This window comes from Stenella coeruleoalba (genome assembly GCF_951394435.1).
Source record: "Stenella coeruleoalba genome assembly, chromosome: 3".
Classification (NCBI taxonomy): Eukaryota; Metazoa; Chordata; class Mammalia; order Artiodactyla; family Delphinidae; genus Stenella; species Stenella coeruleoalba.
Window position 1 is genome coordinate 98523118 of NC_137148.1, and position 26769 is coordinate 98549886.

Sequence of the window (26769 nt, forward strand, 5' to 3'; positions counted from 1 at the left end):
GCATCCGGAGCCTGGGTTCCGCAACGGGAGAGGCCACAACAGTGAGAGGCCCGCGTACCGCAAAAAATAAAAACAACAACAACAACAAAAACATAATAAAAGCAAGGAAAAGTAAAATACACAGCACTTGGCATGTACTGTAAGACAATGATGTTTTGACACATAGAAGGTAAAGGAGCCATAAAATAGACAAGATGCGCCAGTTTTCTCATATATTAGAACAGGCACCCGGAGGAGCTTAAGAAATATATACAGTTCAGCAAAGAAGAAAAACACATTTGACAAATGAGTTCAAAACACCTAATTGTGTAACTCTGTGACACTTTTATTAGTCAGAATTCATTTGGCTCTAAAAGATAGAAATCTAACTCAAATTGGAGATAATGGGGGTGGGGGGGAATTGGGCTCACAAACCAGAGGTTTCACTGGCCATAAAACAGAGATTCTAATTTCTCTGTGTGAGTGAGCCTTATGCTCTCAGACTAGCCTTTCCACGAGGCTGTCTGAAAGAAGCAGTGAGCTCTCACACCTTTTCAGCCACAGGATCCCAGCTCAGGTTTACAAGATATGTGGGAAGAGCTCTGACTGGCTAACTTGGGTCATTGCTCATCCTTGAATTCATGATGGCCAGGAGTAAAGTGTTACAGTTGGTGCGTGTTGGGCCAGGTCTCTACTCCCAACACTGGTCATTGTGTGCAGAGAGGTGATTTTTACGTAAAGAAATAGCTGCTCCCTTTAAAATTACATGGCAAAGGGCAAGAAACAAAACAAGCAAACAAACAAACAAGAAAAAAAACATCAGTGTTTGAAAAGAAAGTCTTTCTAATTAAATTTTTTGGATTTTCTTGAAAACATATCATGGAACTTTAAATATTTTAATTGTGGAATTTTCAACAGGCAGGAATCTTAAAGTTCATCCCATCATATTATACAGATTGATATAGCAAGAGTGATGAGTAGCAGCACTTGGGATTAGAACAGTCTCCTTTACTCCTAGAACCATGACTTTTCTATGACATTAGGCTGTGAAACCAGAGTCTTAAATCTGACCAGATAGAGAGTTAAGGATTTATAGATAGAGATATAAAAGAGAATGAAATCTTGCTGGTAGCTAGTGCTACCATATAGCTAAGATAATATAGAAGGCTAAGAATGATTTCCATAAATGCAATTATTTTTTAAAATAATTTTAAGGCTCAATGATGCCAGAACAGTTTTACACAAATATACTTTTAAAATGCTTTGCCCCCTTAACGTCCAAATGATCTAAGTAAATAGATGTCCTTCCTTGACATTTCTATTTATTGGAAGAGGCAGCATTATACCTTCCATTTATGACCTCAGACTGAAATTAATTACTTTCTGAAGTGGATAATACTGGAAGAAAAGAATACATGGGACTCTAAAGACAAACAGTTCTTTCAAACCATATTATATTTAACATCTGTCATTTCTTCCCTCAATTTTATGTGCTCTTATTTAACTAGCAGTGATTTCCCTCCTGTCTCAAGTAAGCCATTTATCCCAACACTTCCATCTCCCTGCCAGGAAGATGATGAGAAGACATAGTCAGTGCTTAGGGCTAGACTCATGCCTTTGAACACCGTGGACAGTAAAAGAATATCATATTAATGTGAACTTGGGGAGTTTATTTGTTGGGGGCATTTTAGGGCACTGAGGTCATGAGGCTATGATAAGAAAAGAATCGGTATAATAAAGACGGGTTCCCTTATTGATCCTGAGCACACCACATGTATTTATACCTTTGTTTATTGTTTGTCCCGTTTCAAATCTTTCGAAACTCCTTCTGCCCATCCTTGAATCTGAACATAAGATCCTGCCCATCCTTGAATCTAAACATAAGATCCACTTTCCAAATAATTCCCTTCTGAGCATGGTAGCCTCTACTCGGTATTGATACAGACAGATTCAAGTGCTTGCTGTGTCTCCTTTATTATTAGGTTTAAATTTGTTGTGGATGCTAAACTAAGACCATTCATTTATTCATTATTGAGTCATTCTCTCATTCATTTCTAAATTTGTTCAATGTCCACGGTGTTCCAGGCATCGTTCTGAACAATGCTAAATCTTGATAATTTAGAGAAAAGATAAATCTTTATAATTTATATCTACCACTGTAATTGATTGATAGCCAATAAATACCTCTTGAATGAATGAATGAATAAGTAAATAAATGAGAAAGGGTATACACATAGAAATGGAGCCCACTCTGATATGAGAATAAAAAAATATTTATGAATCCAAAGCAAGTAGAAAGTCCACATCCTATGTTATTACAACATTCTGTAGAAGGAACTTACAGCAACACATGGCACCAATGCAAGATATTTTATGAGAGAACTGAGGGACAGAAATAGTGCTTTATTTTATGAGCTCTGGAAATAGTTTCCTTTTACTAGAAGGAAATGATGTTTTCAGTCCATGAAAATATTTGAAAAATTGCAAACCTTGCCTCCGCAAACCATCTTTGCAGTGTAGAGAAAATTAAGCACTGCCTTTCACTTTCATCTAATAAATGTGTGCCTGCAATGATGTGAATTTTTACATTTCTGTGAACTGAACTCTACTTGAAAATCACTGAGCTTTTTGTTTATAGGGATTCCCTGTTGAATTCTTTTCTAAAATAAGGAATTCTTACTGAGTGTAACTTTTCCTGAATTTTACTGGTATTTCTCAAACCATAGTATTCCTATGCTAACACTACCAGTAGTAACAACACGCAAGGCAGTCATGTGAAGCACAGCAACTGGCCAGCAGTTCTGCATTTTCTCACAACCATGGCCTCATGGAAAGGCTGAGTATAACTTCTGGAGTCAGATTACCTTGACTCCAGTATAACAGATTACCTGTTGGGCCCAGGTCTGAATCCTGGGCCCAACAGTTCTGAAATGTCATCTTGAGGAAGGTTTTTATTTTTCGTATTTGTGCTTCAATTTCCAAATCTATATAAAAGGGAAAACGATTGTATCAATACCAGACAGTTAATTGCTCAGATGTAGTATTGTATGGGTCTGATGCAAACCAGTAACAGGGGATTTGAAAATAAAACAGCTAACTGAAAAGTTAGAAGAACTTGATAAAGTACAAGCGGACTCTGCTGCTTAGCCCAATAGTATACATTAGAGGAGGAATTGTAATGTATTGAGCATCAATAAATCTATAGGTGAATGACTCTGAAAGCTGTACTCTAAAATTTAGCCTTTGGTTTAAGATAATGCTAGCTACTCTCACCAAAAAATACCTAGACACAATAAGTTAATTTATTTTTCACAAAGCAGTCCAGGGTGAGTGTTCCTTGTCAGGGATAGCTCCCTTCCATGTTGTCTGTCACACAGGGGCTCATGTTGATGGGAACTCTGATCAGAGGCATCCAAAAACAGCATGGTTGTCCCATTCCAGTGGGCTTTAATGAATAAAGATTCAGGGACATTTTCATCAGTTAGGCCTGGAAATAGTACATATTCATTGGCTGGGCCTGGAAATAGCACTTTCACACCATCATATGGAGACACAATAATGCAAGAGAGACTGAAAAATATTGTCTAACCTTATGCCCTCAAAGAAGAGAAAATATTTAAAGTAGACTCATCTACTGTCCAAGTGAGATATCCTATAACTTCATTCCATTGCTGTACCCATTTCAAAGTCCAGGATATCTAAAAGATGCTCAGTCCTCTCAATTAGGACCACTGCTGTGTTATTATATTTTAATTCCTAAGAATTAAAAGATAGCATACGCTAGTAAAGCAGTTACATGGCAATCATAAGAAACATTCATTCGGGAAATGGATGAATAGGAAACTCATGGCAGCCTCTAGCACAGAGCAATGGTGGAATCCTTCTGGGAAGGCATTTGAAAGATCTCTCTACACTGTCAACGGAGGAGGTTTCATGAACACAGGTAGTCCTGTGTTCTGGAAGAAATCTCTTGTCCGTTTATCTCCATGAATTCTCCTGCCGTTCTCTTGAAGAATCTTCTTTATGTATTTTCATCTACAGACACCTTTGAAATGAACATTGGGAAGTATTGCTCTCCCAGGAATCTATGGAGCTTTCAAAACCCAATTCTTGATCATAACACAGTTGGGAGCCTAAGGATTGTTTTATATTTAGTCTTTTTATTTAACTTTTTTGGCTAAACTAATAGTTCTTTAGCAATAGCATTACTTCAAAAAGTTATTAGGGTTCTAATCTAGTTGTGTCCAGTTTATTCCAAGTGCTAGTAAACATACCCAAGGTCCTTTTTTAAGGTTTACTTCTCTATCTTGCTATATTTCTTTGCTTCTTTGCTTTCATGCCTATTTCTTTCAACATAGTGATAGCTGCCCTCTGAAAAATAGGTTTTGGTAGGAAGGCGACATCCTTAATCTTACCTTTTGCAGCAGGGCTGAATTCCTTGTCTAACTGAGAAAACTTACTGCGATTTTGTGCTCAAAGCCTTTTTCAGTTTTATCTCTTATGTTAAGGGTTTTGAAGAAGTAGGCTTCTGCAACACTGCAAAATGCTTAATTTCTGCCTGCAAACCAGCCTGTTCTTTCCTGAGCTCATTTATTTCCCATGGTGCTTTGACAGATACATCAAGCAGCAGCCAATACAAACTAATATGCTGGCTTTTTTCTAACCTTTCCCCCTGAGCTACAAGTTTGTTAGACCCTTAGTCTTCTTCAAAATTTTCACAGGCAACAGTTTTAATAAATATTTAACCAAAGAATTACAGAGTTCTCCAATATTTTAGCATTCTGTTTCTGTTTCTTACCTACTTGTTGCCACCATTTTTAAGTAGTGGACTTCAATAACACAGTGCTCCTTCCATTCTATCCGCCTTAAGTAAGAAAGAGCATGGAGACGTCCTAGAGAGATTTTCAAACCAAGCCTGGAAGGAAGCAGCACATTTCGCTTTGAATCGCATCCCTTTGTCTAATTCTCAGGCATATGCCCAGACCTAACTGCTTGGAGGCTAGAAGATGTAATCTAGCTCTGTGCCCAGGAAGTGGATTTTAGTAAGTGCATAGTAATCTCTGTCACAGCTTCTCATGGATTTAGTATGTACACCAAAGTTTTTTGTCTCATACAATTATACCAAACCTGGAATTTTTACTGAGGGTTCTGTCTGAAAATATTTCAGGTAGTTGTCTATTCTGAATTGTGTAAGTAAGCATTTATCACCATTTGTGGATATAAATTTTATGTGAAAAAATGTACATTTTTTAAAGTTCATTATGAGATACAAATCTGAAGAAAGCATACAGAATGAAATGTATTACACTTTAGAAGAAATTAAAATTTACTACTTTTAACAGATCATCAAATCAGTCTTATAAAAAATATCCTTGAATCATAGTATGATAGTTGAACATGGACATTTACATCATTCTGAATGTTTTGTTTAGAATAAAAAATGTTCTAAGAAATACTCGGTTTATATTAATAGACTTGAAAGTTTCTGAGTGGAAGAGGAAACTTCCAAAAACATTACACTACAATGAAAGTATACAGAGAAAAGAACAAATGCAAGATCACAGTAGATTCTAAGAGTTCAAGGACCATGTCTGTCTTTACCTCTGACATGCAGTCTTTACCTCTCCAGCAGTAGCGGAGGGCTGGGTAAGCAGGTGGTGTGCAATACATATATTTGATGAATCAGTGAGTAAAAGAATGATGCATGCGTCAAACAGCTACTAAAATCTACTAATACCTGCTAAAAATAATAACTACAAAAAATGTTATGGGATCTCAAATTTTCCCAGCAAAATTGCTAAGTTATATGAAAATTTATGGCAAATATATGGAAAAAATATTAAAAGGATACATATCAATAAGATGTCACAGTATGGTTTGATTTTTATATTTGAATTTTGCTGATTACTAAACCAATATTGGAAGTATTTGAAAGGTATTTGAAGACTTGGATAATATAACTGTGGTAATGATATTTAAAATGAAATGGGAAATATGAGCAAAGATGAAACTATGATATTAACACAGTCTATGTTTAAGATTATCATGAGGGGAAAAGTTTATACATAGGTAAAATATTAAAGTTTAAATCATAGCAATCAAGTTATATTTCAACTAGCAAGAATTTATTAGGATAAATATCTCTAAGGCAAAGTTTGATGGTTCTTATGATTAATGAGTACAAAGAGAGTAAATATAACATGGCTCTCAAAACTAATTTGATAGCTGACATCATGCAGTCTCATTTTTTCCAAATTGTTGTGGCTATGTATATTAATAGAGAAAAATCAAATAAAAACCAGGTAATTAGATAAGCTTTGTTGGGAGTGAATGAATCAATAAAGTTAGTGTTTCATAGATGAGCTAAAGAAAAAAATGCAAATATTTTTCTGAGTCTTCTCCATTACTTTGAAGGTAGTTGCTATTGAAAACATTACTAAAAAGAGGAAAAATATAAAGGGATTACAGCAGGCTGAATCTTAATATTTACGGAGTAAAATTATCAGAAATATTTCTACTATCACTAACACTTGATGGTTTTATATTAGCAAAGTATTTCTAACAAGAAAATATTTCTAGCAAACGATTATCAGCCACATGCCAGGCACTATATGCTTGGTACTAGGGCTAAATCAGTGAGCCAGACAGACAGGACCTAATCTCCGGATGCTCAAATTATAATGGAACTTTCCTCTTGTCTATGTAATTGAACTTCTCTCCATGCTGAAGAACAATAATCAGAAAGTCTGAATCCTCCTCACTTTGACTTTCCTTACCTTTAGGTATAACTGTGCATCTGAACACATGTTCTTAATCTATTTAGATACATGTTCCCTCACTTCTAAATCATATCACGTATAATAGAATTATTTTCCTTTGATTTTATAAATGGTCTTTTTGAAAGTGTGAGTCAATGGAATAGTAGCAATTAAAACCTGAAGGAAAAAAGCAAGAATGTGGAGGTGATAGCTGATGAGACTATAAGTGAATAGCTTACTAAGATTAAACATGCACATGATTTTTTACAAATAGCAAAACGATTTCATTGGCAAGGAAAAGGATCCCTCTACAGAACTTACGAAGAGTGTTGGGATAACCTTCAAAAGAGGAAAGGAATGCAGTGACAGCTAAATTGTATGGCATTGCGATACAGAAAAACAGTGAGAGAATTTCTGTTGGAAATCATCAAAGACAGACTTAGGAGAAATTGAGACAGTCTGTCTCATAGACATAACTATAGAGATAAAGTGGATGATCTAATAACCCTTTTCTTTATCCAATTTTGTTGTTTCTCCATTACAGTGAAACAAGGATTGTAGAAATCCAGGCTCACACTGTGCACTGTTTGAAGAATGAGGTATACAGCTATTGATAAGAGCTATATCTGTGTCAGAAAGAGTAGAAATCTTGACATCACCCCACGGGTTTAATTTTTAAATGAATATAAATAGCTTTAAGTACTTTTTTGTTGTTCTGTTTGTGTGAGCCATAGGTCTTCCTATATTGCACTGTAAATTAACAGTGTCACTAGCATTGGACTCATTGTGATGGATGGTATACCTTTCTCAAACCTCAATTGTCTCATTATCCAAGTTCTACTGGGTCATTAAGCAAACATAAGGAACGTGGATACTTGCTCTCTCCAGAATAAAATTACTCACTTGGGACTCGGCTCCAGAATGACTTAGTAACTAGAACCCTTTGCAAAATTGATAGATAGAGAGATAGATAGATAGGTAAGTAGATAATAGATATATAAATATAGTAGATTATCGCATTAATTTCACACTATATATATATATATCAGTGCTTTGATTTTATAGCATGAGCTATATGGCTAAGCACATAAAATACCTCCTTTTTTTCTTTCCTAGTTCTAAAGCCTTCTGATTTTGTATACAGTGTTGGAATGCTCGCTAATGTCCATTAGTTTATTGAGGACTTGTGTTTCTATTTACAATTCTCTTCCTAACGTTAACTGTTAACTTTAATGAGAGGTTCCCTCTTACTGATAGAATATTTCAGAGAAAATTGAGAAGTTTTGAATTGTAAACATTCTGTATTTTTCACAAGGCTGCAAGTCTTACCTAAAAAAAGAAAACACAAAGAAAGCAAAAGTAATGCACTTGTCCCTTTTTCTTTTTCTTCTGTGGCCATGAGACTTGGTCTTTCATCTTCAGTCATTCACGTACTTTTGTGTCCTTAGATGAAGATTAATGCCTGAGAAGTGAGAATTGAACAGTTCATATTATATTTAGATAATTTTTTATAACGTTTACTTTTTTTGAAGAAATAAAGGGTGTTTTGTACATTTTAATACATTCTGATTCTTGCTGGTAGAGTCATGAAATTGAGGGTAAGAAAATGCTGTAGTGTCTATTTGGAAGCAGAGGAAGTTCCACTAATTTTATGTAAAGCAAAGCACAATTTTGTGCTACTGAAACCTTTAAATAAATAATCCAGTCACTGTTATGTATCACAGGGCAGGGACTAATCTTTTAAAATCCACAGGAACTTTTCCATTTTCCAATCTCTTTGATCACTGGCATTACTTGGAAGTTGGAGAGACTCCTTTGAGCCTTGACAATCAGTGAATAAGTCGATCTATCAATACATATTTACTGAGGACTCTCTTTGTGTATGATACTAAGACAGGTGTTTTGAGAGATAGAAATACAAGACAGGATAGGTACTTAAAATAAGTTTAATATCTAGTTAGAAAAGAAAGCATAATAAACTAAAATGTAACATTAATTACAAGTTAATAGTGATAGCATATAAATAATATTTTAGTATAACAGTATGAGTTATGTGCTTTCAAAGTGATTCTTTGACAATTTTTCTGCTTTCTTTACTCATTTCTGTTGAACTGCTAATTTGAAATATGATGGGAGGGATAGATGTCACTCTTTTTCTAGGAAAAAGGGAGTCAAAGGTCTATATTTTACACACTTGTTTCCACCTATATTCGCCTGCAGGGTACCAAAGTTATCAAATTTATAGAATTGGGTCCTTGATAGTCATGACACTCAGAAAACTTAAGGTCTGTGTACACACAAACTGAAAGTTTAAAACTTTTAAGATTATTTGACCCTAAAAAGAAAGATGAGTTATTGTTCAGTTACCTTAGTAATTGTACAAGGTATCTCTATTCTGTAGTTACTGAGCTACCACATTTTTTAAGAGTCAAGGTTATGCAAGAACATGTCTTCTCTGAGACTCCAGTTTGTATTGTGATACATGAGATTTAATTGGAGGTCCTTGTGTATTCAATGAAACCAGTGTCCTCTTTCAGTCCCTATGGATAGATCTATGAAAAGAATGTCAGCAGCGTGCTATAAATTTTAAACCTCTTTATTAATAAGTAGGGACATTCCTAGTATAAGCTCTTGTTTCTGGTTAACTTGTAGATGTACTCTATCACCAAACTGGCTGGAAAAGAATTCTGTAAAATAAGCTTTGATGGATTAGCGTGGAAAGGTATTGAGGAGACTTCATGAAATAAAAGTCCTAGTTTCCTCTGAGACGTGCCTTTGTGTTGATGGTTCTGAGGTTTTCTACTAAGTCAAATGACAAGGAAATCATAGTTCTGTATACAGTATAAAAGAAAAAAACAAGAAACTTTAAATGGAAATATCCTCTGAAGGACTGATCTAGTAGTTTTATGTAATCAAAATTTCTACCCTATGAGAAAATCAGTAAGTTTTTTAATTAGACCAGGGTAACAGGTTAACTTTGCTTTTTTCTTACTTTGGACAAGAAGTAGCTGAGGCACAAAAATACTATACAAGTTGTTTGGGGTGTCACAATTACTCACAATGAGAATATACTGGAACAATTGAGGTCTTCTCGCACCTGTGGGGCTTCTCTTCCCACCCTGACCAAGGTCAGGACCCTTTTGATTCTTCCTACCACAGTCATCACTGAAACCTGCATATTTTATGTTGCAAATTCCATTTCCTCTCCTCTTGCAAACAAACTTTGCACATGCTTTTTATTTTGAATGAGTGGATGGTTTCTTTTCAGATCAATCTTTCTGGTGGTATTAAAGGGTCACCTCACACCAGTCAGAATGGCCATCATCAAAAATCTACAAACAATGAATGCTGAAGAGGGTGTGGAGAAAAGGGAACCCTCTTGCACTGTTGGTGGGAATGTGAATTGATACAGCCATTATGGAGAACAGTATGGAGGTTCCTTAAAAAACTACAAATAGAACTACCATATGACCCAGCAATCCCACTACGGGGCATATACCCTGAGAAAACCATAATTCAAAAAGAGTCATGTACCACAATGTTCATTGCAGCTCTATTTACAACAGCAAGGAGATGGAAGCAACCTAAGTGTCCATCATTGGATGAATGGATAAAGAAGATGTGGCACATATATACAATGGAATATTACTGAGCCATAAAAAGAAGTGAAATTAAGTTATTTGTAGTGAGGTGGATAGACCTAGAGTCTGTCATACAGAGTGAAGTAAGTCAGAAAGAGAAAAACAAATACCGTATGCTAACATATATATATGGAATCTAAAATAATGGTTATGAAGAACCTAGGGGCAAGATGGGAATAAAGACGCAGACCTACTAGAGAATGGACTTGAGGACACGGGGAGCAGGAAGGGTAAGCTGGGATGAAGTGAGAGGGTGGCATGGACATATATACAGTACCCAATGTAAAATAGATAGCTAGTGGGAAGCAGCCACATAGCACAGGGAGATCAGCTCGGTGCTTTGTGACCACCTAGAGGGGTGGGATAGGGAGAGTGGGAGGGAGACGCAAGAGGGAGTGTATATGGGGATATATGTATATGTATAGCTGATTCACTTTGTTATACAGCAGAAACTAACACACCATTGTAAAGCAGTTATACTCCAATAAAGATGTTTAAAAAAAAATAAATAAAATAGGTATCTGGGCATTACCATATGATTTGTTTTCTATATAAAAATAGTACTTTCTATTATTTTATTTTTTTGTTTTGTTTCCAGTCTTTCACATTAGAATGAGAGTATATAGCAATAAATATGTTAAGTGAAAAAAATTAATGAATACATTAAATTTAAAATTCTAAGTTGCTTTTGGCATGTTTTTTAATCAAGTCTTTTTAGTCGAATGTCTTAGAGTTCTAAGATATCTTGTGTATTTTTGTGTGGTTCTAGTGTAAGAACACTCTCTGTATAGAATGAGATAGAAATGTCCTATAGTTAGTGAGGATGAGAAGGGGATTTTAGAAGCATGGAGTCAAACTGGAGGCGTTTGAAGTAATCTTAGCAAGAAAACACTGGAATGTATTTGTGAATAAAGCTATTGGTATTTGCTAATGGATTAAATGTGACAGTGAAGGAATGAGAAGAATCAGAGATGACTTCCAAATTTTTGTTCTAAGCAAATTCATGGATGATGTTAACATTTGTGAGAGAGTCCTTATGGATTAGTAAAGTGATGAAGATTCCTAAGCCTGTTCAATTTGAGATTATAAATAAGAATGTAATTTTGAGAATTACCAACTTATTCAAGGATCAGGATATCTCCTAGGCAGAGAGGAGAGATAGAAAAGAGAAAGAAGCTGAAGATGTCCTAGGTCACTCCAATATTTGGACATCAGGAATAGAAGGGGGAGGCAGCAAAAGACATGAAATAAAATATTTAAGTTGCATTATTTTAGATCGTTTGTATTCTTGCCTGAACATGAAGCACTTTTTTTCTCAGCATCTTGGGGCTATAAAAGAGAAAATCAAGAAGACATGCGAACGCTTAGTCAACCCAGATAGCTTTCGACTTCTACAGTGTACCAAAGAGTGTATGGCTAGTGTAATTAAGCACCTGTGGCTGCTCTCACCTTCTCCTACACTTTTTAGCTTATACCCAAGGCTGTTTGACCCCCACTGAACCTTTAATTTGTAATACCTGATATATTACCTGCTTAGATTTCATATAGTGTAAAAGATACCAGGCATTTTTTTCTCTTGTCCTTAAGTGATGGCCAACACCGAATGCTGACGACAAATGCTTTAAATACTGCTCATTTATTTCCATGAATGGCTTCCTGGGAAGCATCAGTACAAAACTAACTTCCACAGTCAATATAAGAAGAGGACTGAGGAAAAAATTGGGTGTCCTTGGTCTTTTGTGGGGTATAGCATTCTTGGAGAAAGCTATTTTCTCTCCTACCTGAATCCAAAAAGAGTGAGTTCCAAGAAAATCACTTCCAAAGGTTGGGGGTACCCAAAATAAGGAGACTGACAATTTTTTCCCAATTGGAATTTTTCTTAGTGAACTTCCTGATATGGAACTTTACCTTGTGCCTCTCTGAGCAGGCGAAAAGAGAAATGGGAAAGAAACAAGCATGTTAATGATTCCAATTTTTTTTTCATGGCAAGGATATGTGAGTTTCCTGTGGAACAGTTGGGCACTATGGCATTTCTGCTTGATAAGGCATTGGTTGGCTTTCCGTTCTGGTACGGGTTGTATTCCTCTCTTCTGCTTGAGCTCAGTTCCATTGTTAAGCCTTGGTTTTCATGTCTTTCAACTCCCTTTGTATCCATGAAAGATAATCTATCCCAAAGTGTTTTACTTTTAGTGCCCACATGTTTAGCACTACACTTCTCCAACTAATTATACCCATGACATCCTGAGGTCAAAACTGTGTAGATAGGGAAGTGTGTGTTCTCAGTAAACATGAAACAGATCTTTGGACCTTGGACTCCAAGTCCTCTTAGGCAAGAGGAGAAAGGGTGAGTCTGGGGGAAAGAACTGATGGTGACACAGTTTTCTGCTTCGTTATAACTAACATCCCAAGTAGACACAGACATCAGTGAAGTCAGCTTTTTCTGCGGCAATTTTCCCATCTACTAGGAGCAAGTTTATATTTATTCATAGCAAATAGCTAAAAGCACATTATTAGAAAACTTTCACTTACATAAAGTAAAAGCCAAGTTTTTTTAATTGATTCTTTTTGGAGAGAAAAGTGTGCAAAATAGAAATTCATTTCTTTAGAAAAGAGTACTAAATTCTTTTATTTTGAGTTGCCGAATTTTATTTTTTTCAAGGAAAAACGTTCAATGATATCATCTTACCATTATTTAATTGAAAAGTAAACATCAGTATTATTAATGGACATACACATACATTCTTGCAACACATAACCTTCTAATTTTTTAATTTAATTATTTTAAAATTCTTCTTTCAGTTTTATTACGATATAATCGACATACAGCACTGTATACGTTTCAGGTGTGCAGCATAACGATTTGATTTATGTAAATCATGAAATGATTGCCACAATAAGTTTTGTTGAACATCTATCTTCTCATATAGGTACAAAATAAAAGAAAAAGGAAAAAAAATTTTCCTTGTGATTAGAACTCTTAGGATTTGACTCTCTTAAAAACTTTCATACATAACATACAGCAGTGTCAATTATATTAATTATGTTGTACTTATTTATCTAAAAAACTGAAATTCGTACCTTTTGACCATCTTTCTCCAATTCCCATTCCCCCCACCCCACCCCAATGGCAAACATAAATCTGATCTCTTTTTCTATGAGTTTGTTTGTTTTGAAGTATAATTGACCTACAACATTATGTTACTTCCTGGTACACAGCATAATGATTCAGTGTTTCTATACATTACAAAATGATCACCATGGTAAGTCTGGTTACCATCTGTCACCACACAAATATATATTACTTTGTATTATGTACAGTATTAAGCATCTCTAATTTCACAGAATGTTCTAGCTTTCCTTATGATTAAAAAAACCAGCTGTCCATTTATTTAGGCTGTGCTGGGTCTTAGTAGTGGCATGTGGGATCTTCGTTGTCGCATGTTTTTAGTTGCAGCATGCAAGATCTTTAGTTGTGGCATGTGGGCTCTTAGCGGCATGCGATCTTGTAGTTGCGGCATGCATGTGGGATCTAGTTCCCCAACCAGGGATAGAACCTGGGCATCCTGCATTGGCAGCGTGGATACTTACCCACTGGACCACCAGGGAAGTCTCACTGGTGTCAATAAAGTTAAACTGTAGGACTTCTATGTCAGATTTTCAGGGTAGGCATCTGGCTAAATTTTAGGTAGAGGAGTGTAACGGGGCAACTAAAGAACTTACCTAGAGGCTTTATTTGCACCATGTGCCCACTTTTCTTCCTTCCAGAGGATTTGTGTGTTTGAAGGTGGAGGAAGATGGTGGTATGCTACAATCTCCTAAATCCATGTCTTGGGGCTGCCGTGATTTAAATCAAACTAATACACTCTTCTACATCCTTAACTTTATGTCCCTCTGGAATCCATTTTGCCTGCATCTAGAAATATATATGACTACATCATGTTAATATCATTTTTCAGAGTCACACTTTGGGGTGGGCCCAGATCACTGAGGAAAAGAACATTGAATTCCACAGTAAGTATTTGACCTTCATAAAGAAAATTTTATTTCAAAAAATAAATTATTTCTGGTTTGGAAGTGATTACATTTTTCACTGTATGTACTTACTTTCAATTCTAAAAATATTTGTTTGAAGATGTCTGAGTAAGGTTGAAACAATTTTTTATGAACTCAAAACGAATCTCTTTTCCATGCTTCCTTAATTCAAAAGCATCAGATAAACTTTTTTTAAGATTAAAAGAAAATTTCTTTTATGTTAAGATGAAAAAGAAGTTTTACCTCCTATAAACATTACACAGGCATCTTCAAAGCATGTGAAAAGAACTATTCAGGTAGAATGACTTATTGACCTTTAACTTTATTATTATCACTGTTATTTCACACACACACACACACACACACACACGCACACACACTAAAAGATCCCTATCTGTGAAGCATAGACAATGCTTTATTTAAGGCCATAAATTTTATTATGTCAGTTATTCAATTTGGCCTAAGTTCTGTTGACCTTAAAAAACAAGAGAGCCAGTGATTTTACCAGCAAAATGAGTTTATTCTGGAATAGCAGAGGAATCGCAATTCAGGACGTGCAAACGTGCGAGCCAAAGGCAACCCTGAGTGGTATGGTGATTCCTCATTCACTGCTGGTGGTGGGTAGCTTGCTGTTGATGAGTCAGAAGGAAATCTTTCTTCCTACTGAAGTCTGTAGGCTGTAGTGAGTGATATGGTTGTGAAAACACTCCGTTTGGGGCTTCCCAATTCCATTTTAAATGAAGCTTTCCTTATTTTCACATTTCCAAATGCCATTTTCTAAAATTACAAGTCTCAGTGTGTGAAGGTGGATTGAGAAGAAAAGGTAACTCAGTATCAGTATATAATTACGGTCTAAACTGAAGCTTATGTGTATTGATTAATCATAGAAGTAGAATGGAGGGAGATGGGAGTCATGCCAAAGCTTTTCTTGTTAAACCTTTTGTCAGGGAGAATTGTTCACCACAATTATTTTTAGATTGTTGGAGGCAAGTTTTAAATCTCAAGCTTAAAGAGACAAAGTAGGAAAATTTTGCCTACCAATCACTTTTAAAATTTCTTTTTGAATCAGATTAAGATTTCTCCAACATCTTAAACATCTTTTTCATTGCTTAACTAGTTCCTATCAGGCTGAATTTTAAATGATGCTCTGTACTCTCTTCTCTGAATGGTTCTTGACTCTTTCTACAATGGTTTTCCTTCAACTTGTACTTTTTTCAAAATTATATGAAATAGTTTAAAAATGATCTCATTATATTTGAGAACACATTGTGTTTGGCTATCCACTTTATCATGCAAATGCTGAAACATTTGTTTCCAGGGATTTCTTTTAGCAAATTAATTGAAACTTGACTTTATCTCTCCCTGCCCCCATTCCACTGTATGTTTTCATTTTCTTCTTTAAACAGATGGATAATTCCATCTCTGTGACTTGAGAGGGAGCTCGTTCTGGGAAGATAGGCCCTGCATTTTCCATGACCTTTTCTCACAGTCTAGGAAGACATTTATTTACCAGGTGACAAGTCAGTATACTTTCATTTTTTATGCATTTATTTTGCAATTATTATTACCTACAATGTTTTCACATTGGAACGTCTAAAAATTATCTGACCAAATTTTCTCATAAATAAAGTATATGTGTTAAGGATATTCTGAGGCTTTAGTAGCTCATGTTATTTACTGGAAGCCAAGAGATACATAGTTTTCTGATGGTAACTAATTAAGCTAAACGTAGACTTCTACTTCTTCCTTAGGAACTAGGGACTACCCTTAGCCTTACTTACATTATTAAACAATCAAATATTTGAGAAACACGTGCCTGGTTCTGCAGTGTACTCAAAAGCACTTAAGGAATTTGTCTTTGCTTTCAGTGAGCTTATGCTGCAAAGACATAACACCAGGAAACAGCGTCACAGAGCTAAGATTACAAGACTCTGAGCTGTGTTATGCTGGTAAATGTTTAACAACTGGCTCCTGGTGGCAGTGTTTGCTGAACTGTTGGTGTCAGTACTCCATAACCCCGCCTTTTCAAGTTCATTCTTAGTTTTTCATTGTTCTGTTTTTTTCCAAAACATTATTGAATTACTGCAGTGATTAATAATGTGAGTATATAATTTTTTATTAACTCAGACTGCTGCCCCTTTAGACCTGCTGAGCTACACATGTTCAAATGTTCAAAGCATGTATTTCTTTCTTTTTTTTTTTAATATAAAAAGCCATAGTTTCATGATCAAAAGAATAAAGGTCAGTACCTAAAATTTACATTCCTGGTTACATACACACCTGTGGGTGTCTCAGCATCACACCCCCTCCTGGGTCCAGCCCAGTCTGCTTTCCTATGCAGGACAGCAGCTGCCCCGGTGAGACTCTGACGGACCGCAGCCTCATGCTGCTGCCCCCACCGTCTGCCTTTGTCCCCACTCTCAGCTACCTTGGAGTCATTTACCGTTGCTTCATCTTTCAAAAGATGTCTCATCACCTTCCGTATCTGCTTGTCAAAATCTGCTCCATGTCTTAGAAGGACCCTGAGTCCCCACCCAAAGTGCCGCCTTAGAACCCCCCTGGCTCTCTGTGCCTCTCTTCTTTGGTCTTCGGTTGTGATTGTTTCCGTGCTTCTAAAAAAAGAAGCACGGACCTGTGGTTCTCAGGCTCTGCCTTGTCACCACCAGCACTCGGGGCTGCATCTCTTTCTCCGTTACTAGTCTGACTGCTCAGGGCTCCACACGTGGCTCTGCTGGCTTCTCTTACCACCTCCCTCCTGGATGGACACTTCAGTTCTCACAATTCTACAATAAAGATCCTTCTCAGCTGTCGGGTTTCTCTGGGATGTACCCCTAGGAGTGTCCTTCCTGAGTCACAGAGCGTGTGCATCTTCACTGACTGGGTGTTTGCACACTGGTTCCCCGGGGGCTGCACTCGGCTCGCGCTCCGGGTCCCCGGCACCGCCTCTCCAGTCCCTCTCACGATGCGTCTCCTTGGTCCTTGGGTGCATCTCCCGCGTGCCCGCAAGCTCGAGCATTTTCTCGTCTCTTCCTGCCCTGTGGGCTTCCTCTTCTGGGCATTGCCTGTGTGTAGGCTTTCCCCATTTGGGATCATTTTGCTTTCTTAGAGCCGTGTAGAATTTCTTTACATTGTCTTCAAAGCATGTATTTCTTTATCTTCTTTTTGTCATAGATTTTCCCCCCAAAGCCCTCATTGTTGCCTGATCTTCTAAAATCAATTAGTGCCATTTTTTAGTTGGTTCACTATTTCCAGTATCTATAAATAGTTTGAGTTGTGAATTTAGAATTAATTAGCCTCTTACCCTCTCTGATCATTGATCAGCCAGATGAAGGAAGTAGATGAGGTGACAGTTTCTCTGGACGCCAAAAGAAAGAGAAGGAGGCATCAACTTATAGGTATATGCGTAGCAAATGGTTTCATGGCTGGAAGCACAAGCTCTGGAGCCAAACTGCCTAGGTTCAAATCCTAGCCCTGGCACCTGCTAGCTTTGTGACCTTGGAGAAGTCCTTTAACTTAAAAAGTCCCTCATTTTCCTCTTATGGTTAACAAAGATGATAATAGTAATCACTCAGAGGTTTGGTGCATGGAACATTTAAAAGTACTCAAAAAATGTTAGTAATTATTTCTGTTCCTATTATTCTATTTGTATATTGCCTGTGTAAGCATCTTGAATGCATCCTGAGGCACCGTGAGAGTGTGATGTCTATGTCTTTTAAAGGCTCTCTTCATACCTGCTTTTCCCTGCCTGAATTCTGCCTTCCTATCTATTCATCCCCTTATAGACTTTTCACTCAGTTTCCTAGGCTCTAATTTTTTTCTCTCCACACTTTCTTTTTAATCTCCCTCCTCGGCTTCATATTGAAGCAGCAGTGTGTTTCCGAATTGTGCAGTGCCTTATCCCTGGACCACTCCTTAGACCTAGGCATTGATTCGTCTATAAGAAGAAGATTGGAAATTTTTCTCTTGCACCTTTATCTTTGGACAGATTTTTAGACTCTCTTTATATCATTAGTTAATGTGGTCCTAGGCTAAGTACAGTGACATATATACGTGCAGATAATTACTGTTTCTTTTAGGATTGCCTCAGGCAATTGAGCCATCATACTTTTGTGATCTGTGCCATCTTTCCTGATATCTTTTCTCTGTCTATTCTGTTCTGGCTCTCGAAGAGAAACCTAAATTAACTGCATATACTCTAAAAGTATATAAAACCGTCACTATAGAAATTTGCATTTAAATTCTAGGCTTCTAACCAAATGACTCTCACAAATTTTAGTTCTTTCCACCAAATCCTCACAGCCTACACTTTACCCTGTGATGGTTAATTTTATATGCCAGCTTGGCTAGACTACAGGGCCTAAAAATCAGTTGACATTAAGTAAAAGAGATTACTTTCAAGAACATGAATGGGCCTCATCCGATAATGTTGTTGAAGACCTTAAGAGCAAAAACAGGTTTTCCAGAGGAGATGGAATTCTTCCTCAAGATTGTAACATAGAAAACCTGCGTAAATTGCCAGCCTGCCAACCTGCTCTACAGATCTGGGACTCCAGACTGCAATTTTAACTCTTGCCTGACTTTCCAGCCCACTGGCCTACCTTACAGATTTTCATTTTGCCAGTCCCTACAATTGCTTGAGCCAATTCCTTAAAATAAATTCATATTTCTCTCTCTTTCCCCATCTCTTCCTCCCTCCCTCTCTCCCTCCCTCCCTCCTTCCTTCCTTTCACTCTCTTTCCTTCTTAATATATCTCACTAGTTCTCTTTCTCTGGAAAACCATGATACAGATTTGGGTACTAGGAAGAAGAATGCTGCAGTTACAAATGTCAAGTGGTTTTAGAATTGGGTGATGGATAGAAGCGAGAAGAATTTTGAGGCATATGATAGGAAAAGCCTAAACAACCCTGTGTCTAGTAAATGGAGAGTGAGTCCTCCTTGTGGGGTCTAAGGAGCACTCCAGTGTGGTCACAGAAATCGCACTTTGAAGGGCACATAAAATGAAAGGATTTACTATATTCATAGGTCCAGGAAGAGGAAGGCATGACACACCATGCAGGGGGCCATGTGGAAGAAGTGCCAAGGGAGTGAACTCAGACAAGCATGTAGGGAGCCGAGAGAAAGAGTGAGGGCCCATGGGCAGATGCCTTTCCTGGGGGTCAGGGTGCAGTACACAAGCAAAAGATGTGAGAGAATTTCATTGGTGTGTTTAAATGTTACTAGCTTGCAGTCAGGGGAGGGCAAGAAGGGGAACTTGTGGCAGGGACCAGCCTGATCACACTGGTGCACCTGGTCACCTGAGCAGGTTGCTCCCAGCCCATCTGTGGGAATGCTGAGGCATCAGGAAAATATACAGTTTTGAAGATTGGCAAAACGCCCCGTAAAAGACTTGAAGGGACAGTTGGTAGAAATATAGACGTTAGAGGAAATGCTGATGAGAGCTCAGAAAGAAAAGAGACAATGAGGATGCCACGTGATGATGGAGGCAGAGATTGGACTGATGCATCTACAGGCCAAGGAACACAAAGGCTGCCAGATGTCACCAGAAGCTAGGAGAGAGGCAAGGAGCAGATTCTCCTCAGAGCCCTCAAAAGGAATCAGCTCTACTGACAGCTTGATTTTGGACTTTTAGCCTCCAGAACTGTGAGAGAATAAATTTCTCTTGTTTTAAGCCACCCAGTTTATGGTACTTCATTATAGCAGCTCTAGGACACTAATACATACTTCTTCCCACTTCCAGAGGATAAAAGAATTCTGCAATAACGCAGAATTATTAAAAGCCTTACTAGGATATCTCAGCAAACATGTTGCTATCATGCAATATGAATCTCCTATTATTTACTTTAGAATAGAATAATATGATCTTATACTCATGATTTTATATTCTAAAACCTAAAAAAGATAATATAATTATTCTTAATTTGAAAGTAAATTATAATTCATTTAAACAGCCCAAATTCACAGACAGCACATCCATAATGAAATATGATCGTGTAATAAAATTTAGAGGGCTGGGAGGATTACGTGTATCTTTGCCTCAGTGACAGGGCTAAGAATAACTTCTTCTGCAATCTAATTGCATAAGTGTCTTAAAGCCTAGTTAGAAAATTTTGGAAAAATATTCTTGATACCAAGTTACATCTATAGGAGATCGATAGACACATAAGCTTTTACAATAGTGAAGCTACTATAACAGTAATTCATAATTTTAAAAAGTCAAAATGATATCAATGGTAGGACATAACTCAAGATAACACTGGTGACTGACTGGAAAGAAAGTAATCTTCCCCCAGATTGTAGAAATTCTAAGTATATGTTTGGGTGTGCCCAGTAGGATTTCTCTATCTTATCCAAATGCTAAAAGGAAGTAGGTCCTCTTAGAATACTGAAAGGGGAATATCAATAAAAGCTATTAATGTAGTTATGCTTATTTATGAATAGTAATATTTCTTAAATTTTGATAATTTACTTAATCGGTGGCAGCCTTTAATCAGATGTAAAAATCAAAGTCGTGAGATAGAATATTATTCACCCCTATTGAAGAATTTGCTAGTTTCAGGCCTATAAAGAAATCCCTGGTGGCATAAAGCCTACTACTGGAAACCTTCTAAAGTGAAAAGTCCAGTTTCCACATTTTGCTTCAGAGATCATGCATGAAGATAGTGGTACCTGGTCTCGCTGTCTCTCATCCAATACTCCTGTAAGGAGAGGGTCAGATATTATTCAAGAGCACTTGGAAAATTACTGATGGAGATTGTGGAAACTTTTCCTGGGATGTTTTTAGATGTTATCAGTGTCTCTGGTTACTTTGGTTGTATTGTCAGTGGGGATTCCTCAGTATCATTGAAGGAGCCTGAGAGTATAAATCCTGTCTTTGCTACTTAATGGCTATATAACTTTAGGCAAGTGATATGATAAAATGATAGTGGTAAAATTTACAGTTTATTGAGCACTTGTTGTGTAGCAGATGAGGCTCTATATGCTTTATTCATAACTCTCCTCTTCACAATAATTTCTGAGGAAGGCATCTTTACTCTGTATGTGGGGAAGTTGAGTCCCAGGAAGTTTGGGTGAGTTGTCCTACTAAGTGATAGCCAAGGCAAGTAAATGGGGATGTTGCTTACTCCCCAGACAAGGTGGAGGGAGCAGACTGGAACTGCCCAGGACTTTGGCCAGTTTCCATGACTGTCCCAGCTTGTGCCACACTCGAGATAAGGACTTGTTCAGGCCCCTATTACTCCGCTGTGGGTGGAGGCTGTCATGGCCAAGGAGAGGGTGCAGTTGTGAGGGATTAAGCCAGCTTGGCTCTGGTGTGGCATCTGAAAGGGACAGGGGAAGCTAGAGCCACAGGGGTGGCAGGCCTGGAGGGGTATTGGAGTTCTGACTGGTGCTAGGACAACCCCAGCATGTGAACCAGACCATGCAGAGTGCCCACTCTGGCCCCTCTTGCTACACAGCACAGCTGCCCCTTAGGACAAAGGCTGCTGCTGCTGAGGAGAATGTGCAGTTGTGGGGATGCAAATGGCTCAGACCTGGCTTAATCGATGCGCAGGGCAAGGGCAGCCAGTACTGGCGCTTGTGGATGTGGCAGATTGGGAGCAGTTCAGAACTCTAACTGGTTCCAGGACCATGCCAGCCCATGCTCCAACCCATGCCAAGCTTCCGTTCTTGCCCTTCGTCCTCCAGCACTGTTCCCTTTTGGGGTAAAAGTGCCAATACGGGGAGAAGGGAGAGCGCACACCTAGAACAGAACCAGCTCAAAGCCAACACTCAGGGCCTCAGCTCTAGCAACTTGGGACCCTCTCCCCACCCCCAATAGGGTGATGTTGGCCACTGAGCAGAGAAGAAGCCCCAGCTCACACCTGGCTCTGGCTCTAGCCCCACCTCCTACCAAGGGGATAGCTGCCAGCACACCCTGGGGGAAGATGTGACTTGTGCTCATTTCAGATGCAGTTCTCTCTACAGAGCCACTGGACACATGCAGACTATAGGGGAAAACCTGCAACCTAGGATACTCTAGGTTATCATTTAGGACAAATAAAGATTTTCTCAGATGAGCAAAGACTAAAAGGACTCAGGAATATGAAACCTACCTTAAAGAAATATTAAAGGATATTATCTAGATAGAAAAGAAGCAAGAATCTATAGGAAAGGGAAAATCACAGTAGGAAAGGCAAATATATAAAAGGATTGAAGAGCACTTAAATAAACAAGTACATGGATTAAAAAAATCAAAAAATTTTGTAAAAGTGATTATGATTAACAGCAAAAGAATAAATGTGAAGATGAAAAGAGCACATTAAAATCACAAAATGTGGGGGAGGGGAGTATAAAAATGTAGATCTTTTAGAATATGTTTGAACTTGTTTGACTGTCAGTATAAAGCAAGTAGATATAGTTATGGACCAACATATTTGAACTCCATGGTACTTGCAAATCAAAAATATACAGTAGATTCACAAAAACCAAAAAGAAACGAACTCAGCATAATACAAGAGAAAATCATTAAACCTCAAAAGAAAAAACAAAAAGAAGAAATGAACAAAGAAGAACTACAAAGACAGTTGGAAAATAAGAAGTGAAATGGCAAGAAGTACATGCACATCAATAATTACTTTAAATGTCAATGGACTTAGTGCTCTGATAAAAAGACAGAGATTGGCAGATGGGATAAGAACACAGGAACCTACAATATGCTGCCTACAAGAGACTCTCTTTAGGGTTAAACACACAAACACATACTGAAAGTGAGGAGATGGAAAAAGATATTTCATGCAACTGGAAATGACAAAGTAGGGGTAGGAATACTCATATCAGACAAAATAGACTTTAAAACCAAGGCCATAAAGAAAGAAAAGAAAAAGAAAGACATTATATAATGATAAAGGGATCAATACAAGAAGAGGATATTACACTCATTAACATAAATGCACCCAGTATAGGAGCTCTTAAATATATAAAACAAATACGAAGAGACATAGACTCTAGAAGAGTCTATGAACTCCTAGAAGAGAACATAAACAAAACATTTTCTGACATAAATTGTAGTGATATTTTCTTAGATCAGTCTTCCAAGGCAAAAGGAAAATAAAGCAGAAATAAACAAATGGTACCTAATCAAATCTTTTGCACAGCAAAGGAAATCATCAACAAAACAAAAAGACAACCTCCAGGATGCAAGAAAATATTTACAAATGATGCAACTGACAAGGGGTTAATATCCAAAATATACCAGCAGCTCATACAACTCAATATCAAGAAAACAAACAACTCAATCAAAAAATGGTCAGAAGACCTAAATAGACATTTCTCCAACAGGCACATGAAAAGGCGTTCAACATCACTAATTATTAGAGAAATGCAAATCAAAACCATGATAAGGTATCACCTCACAACAGTCAGAATGGCTGTCATCAAAAAGTCTACAGATAATACACACAGGAGAGGGTGAGGAGAAAATGGTGCCCTCCTACACTGTTGGTGGGAATGTAAATTGGTACAGCAACTATGGAAAATAGTATGAAGGTTCCTCAAAAAACTAAACATAGAAGTACTGTATAAGCCAGCAATTCTACTGCTGGACATGTATCTCGAGAAAACAAAAACACTAATTTGAAAAGATACATGGACCCCAATATTCATAGCAGCATTATTTACAATAGCCAAGATATGGAAGCAATCTAACCATCAACAGATTAGTAGATAAAGAAGATGAGAGAGATGTACACGCACGCACACACACACACACACACTCTGAACTATTACTCAGCCATAAAAAAAGAATGAAATATTTGCCATTTGCAACAACATGGGTGGACTTGGAGCATATTATGCTTTGTGAAATAAGTGAGACAGAGAAAGGCAAATACTATATGTTATCACTTGTATGTGGAATCTAAAAAAATAAAACAAATGAATGAATATAACAAAAGAGGAACAGACTCACAGATACAGAGAACAAACTAATAGTTACCGGGAAGAGCGGGGTGTGGAGAGGGGCAAGATAGGGGTAGGGGATTAAGAAGTATAAACTACTCTGTATAAAATAAGTAAGTTACAGGGATACATTGTAAAGCACAGAGACTATAGCCAATATTTTGTAATAACTTTAAATGGAGTATAATCTATACAGATATTGAATCACTATGTTGTACACCTGAATCCAATATAATGTTGCAGATTAACTATACATCAATAAAAAAGAGACACTACTCAGATTTTCAGTGGAAGGGTTGGTGTTTTCTCATGCAAGCTGCTGCTGTTTTCAAGTGAGTAGCTTAAAGGGATGAGACAGATTGTGGAGACCAACCTCAAGAGTCAGGTCAGGAGTAAAATTTCTCCCTGTAGAGATGAAAGTGTGTCCACAGCTTTTGTCCTATACAGAGGAATAACTAAGTCAACTGAAATTTTTTCTCTTTGTTATGTTTCATTTTATAGTCACCTGAGATTTCTGTGCCTAATTTTTAAGTATTTCCCAGTATATCTTATGTATAGTATAGTTAATCATGTTGGTCAGACGGTGGTCCTCAGGTTCCGGGCCAGAGTGTCTACACTGTGTCATTCTGATTCAAGCTCTGTCAGACAATAAGGGGCCTAATAGCATCAATGAACACCTACTCATAAAGCATTAGAGTTGACTTTGGATCAAGACCCAATGCATCTGAACTTCTGAAGTACCCCATCAGTTAACCTTCACACCTTCGTAAGAAGATAAAAGGGAGAGGCCCCCACAGTAACCATGTTACTTGACAAGTATAGATGATATAATTAAAGTGCCTGGTATAAACTCAGCACATTGTAGATACTCATGATGTTGGTGATTATAGAGATGATAATTATGGCTGTAAAATGTTTTCCATTCCAGTGAATCTGTTGTTTGAATTTCTCGGCTCTAAATAGAAAACCCGGAAGGAGAGCACATGTAACTTTCCTTTGTTTAGAGAAGAACCTGCACAGATTGTGGTGCTCCTAGGACAATGGTGCTTCAAGGACAAAGGACGACCCTGCCTGAAAATGTGTCAGCGTTACACCCCCTACCGGACTCTTAATCGCCCTCCCCACCATGTTGCAATGGTTATGAAATTCCTGAGCCCACCTGGGCGACACCTACCTGGGCAACGGGACCTGTCCCAAATAAGGAAAGGCATCTGCCCTGTCCCACTCCCACCTTATAGAAGGAAGGTATATGTGCTCGACCAATCAGTAAATGAAAATTTCACTTTGGACCATTCCTTTTTTTCTGGCTATAAAGGCTGATCAATAGCACATGTTTGGCTCTACTCTCCCAGTCTACTAAGAAGTCGGCCGCTGTTCTGGCAACAACCCTTCCCTCTAATAAATTCTATCTTCTTTACATTCTGCCTTATGTCTGGAAATTCTTTTCCAACCCGTGTTCAGACCACGACACAAATCCCATGGGTAGACAGTTAATAAAAATAATTTTAATATTAATTATGATGAGAATGATATGATTAATTCTAATAACCAATGATTACCCTGGGCTCAAATGCAGAAGAATGTCACTATAGCAGGAAGCAGGATAAAGGGGAATTCCCATAACGCACATACTCCAAATAAAAAAAAAATGTCACATTGATGATTCAACAGCATTTTTATTTGTTTGGCTGCAGTATAATTCACATATGTACCCTTGAGAAGTAACTAATAAGAGAGTTTTAGCAAAGTTTCTGCTTCTGAAAAAGGAAATGATGAAAACATAAAAAGTTTTCATGTTCTACTGAACAGAGATGTACGTAAAACATATCATCCAGGGAAAAGCAGTAGCATTTTGTAGGTTTCAGACACAAATTTTATTTCAAATAGGCTAAATTTGTGAGTAATTTAGGAAAGATTTCATAACAAATACTGTTTCAAAGAGGATTTATGTTTCTAAGGCTTGCTCATAAAATGCAAGCCTTTGTTGGCCTGTTCACTATTCCCCATTGTTTCAGAATTTTGGCTAAATCCTTACTTATAGCCGGAGGGAATGGGTAATAACTCCTTCCATGTTTTAAAAGGAAACACTTGAAATAGCACATAGAAGCCTTATTAATAGGAGCAATAACCAGCTCTGCGATCATGATCGCATCATCGTCTCCAGCTTACATAGGTAAAACACAGACATTAGTTAGAGAAGAAGATCCAGATCCTTTAACAGGTATTTGTGTGATAAGAGCACTGTAATGTTTTCCTGTTTTTTCAGATGGGGGTGGGGAGAAGAGTTTCCTCTTCTAGTGAAAAAGGAAGAATGACAAACGGACCCATCAGAGAGATAGGAAGTGGCTTTGCAAACGGCATTGCTTATTTTGTGGCTGGATGCTACCAAAGTGCACAAGCATATAGGCCTGTTCTAACCTGCTCC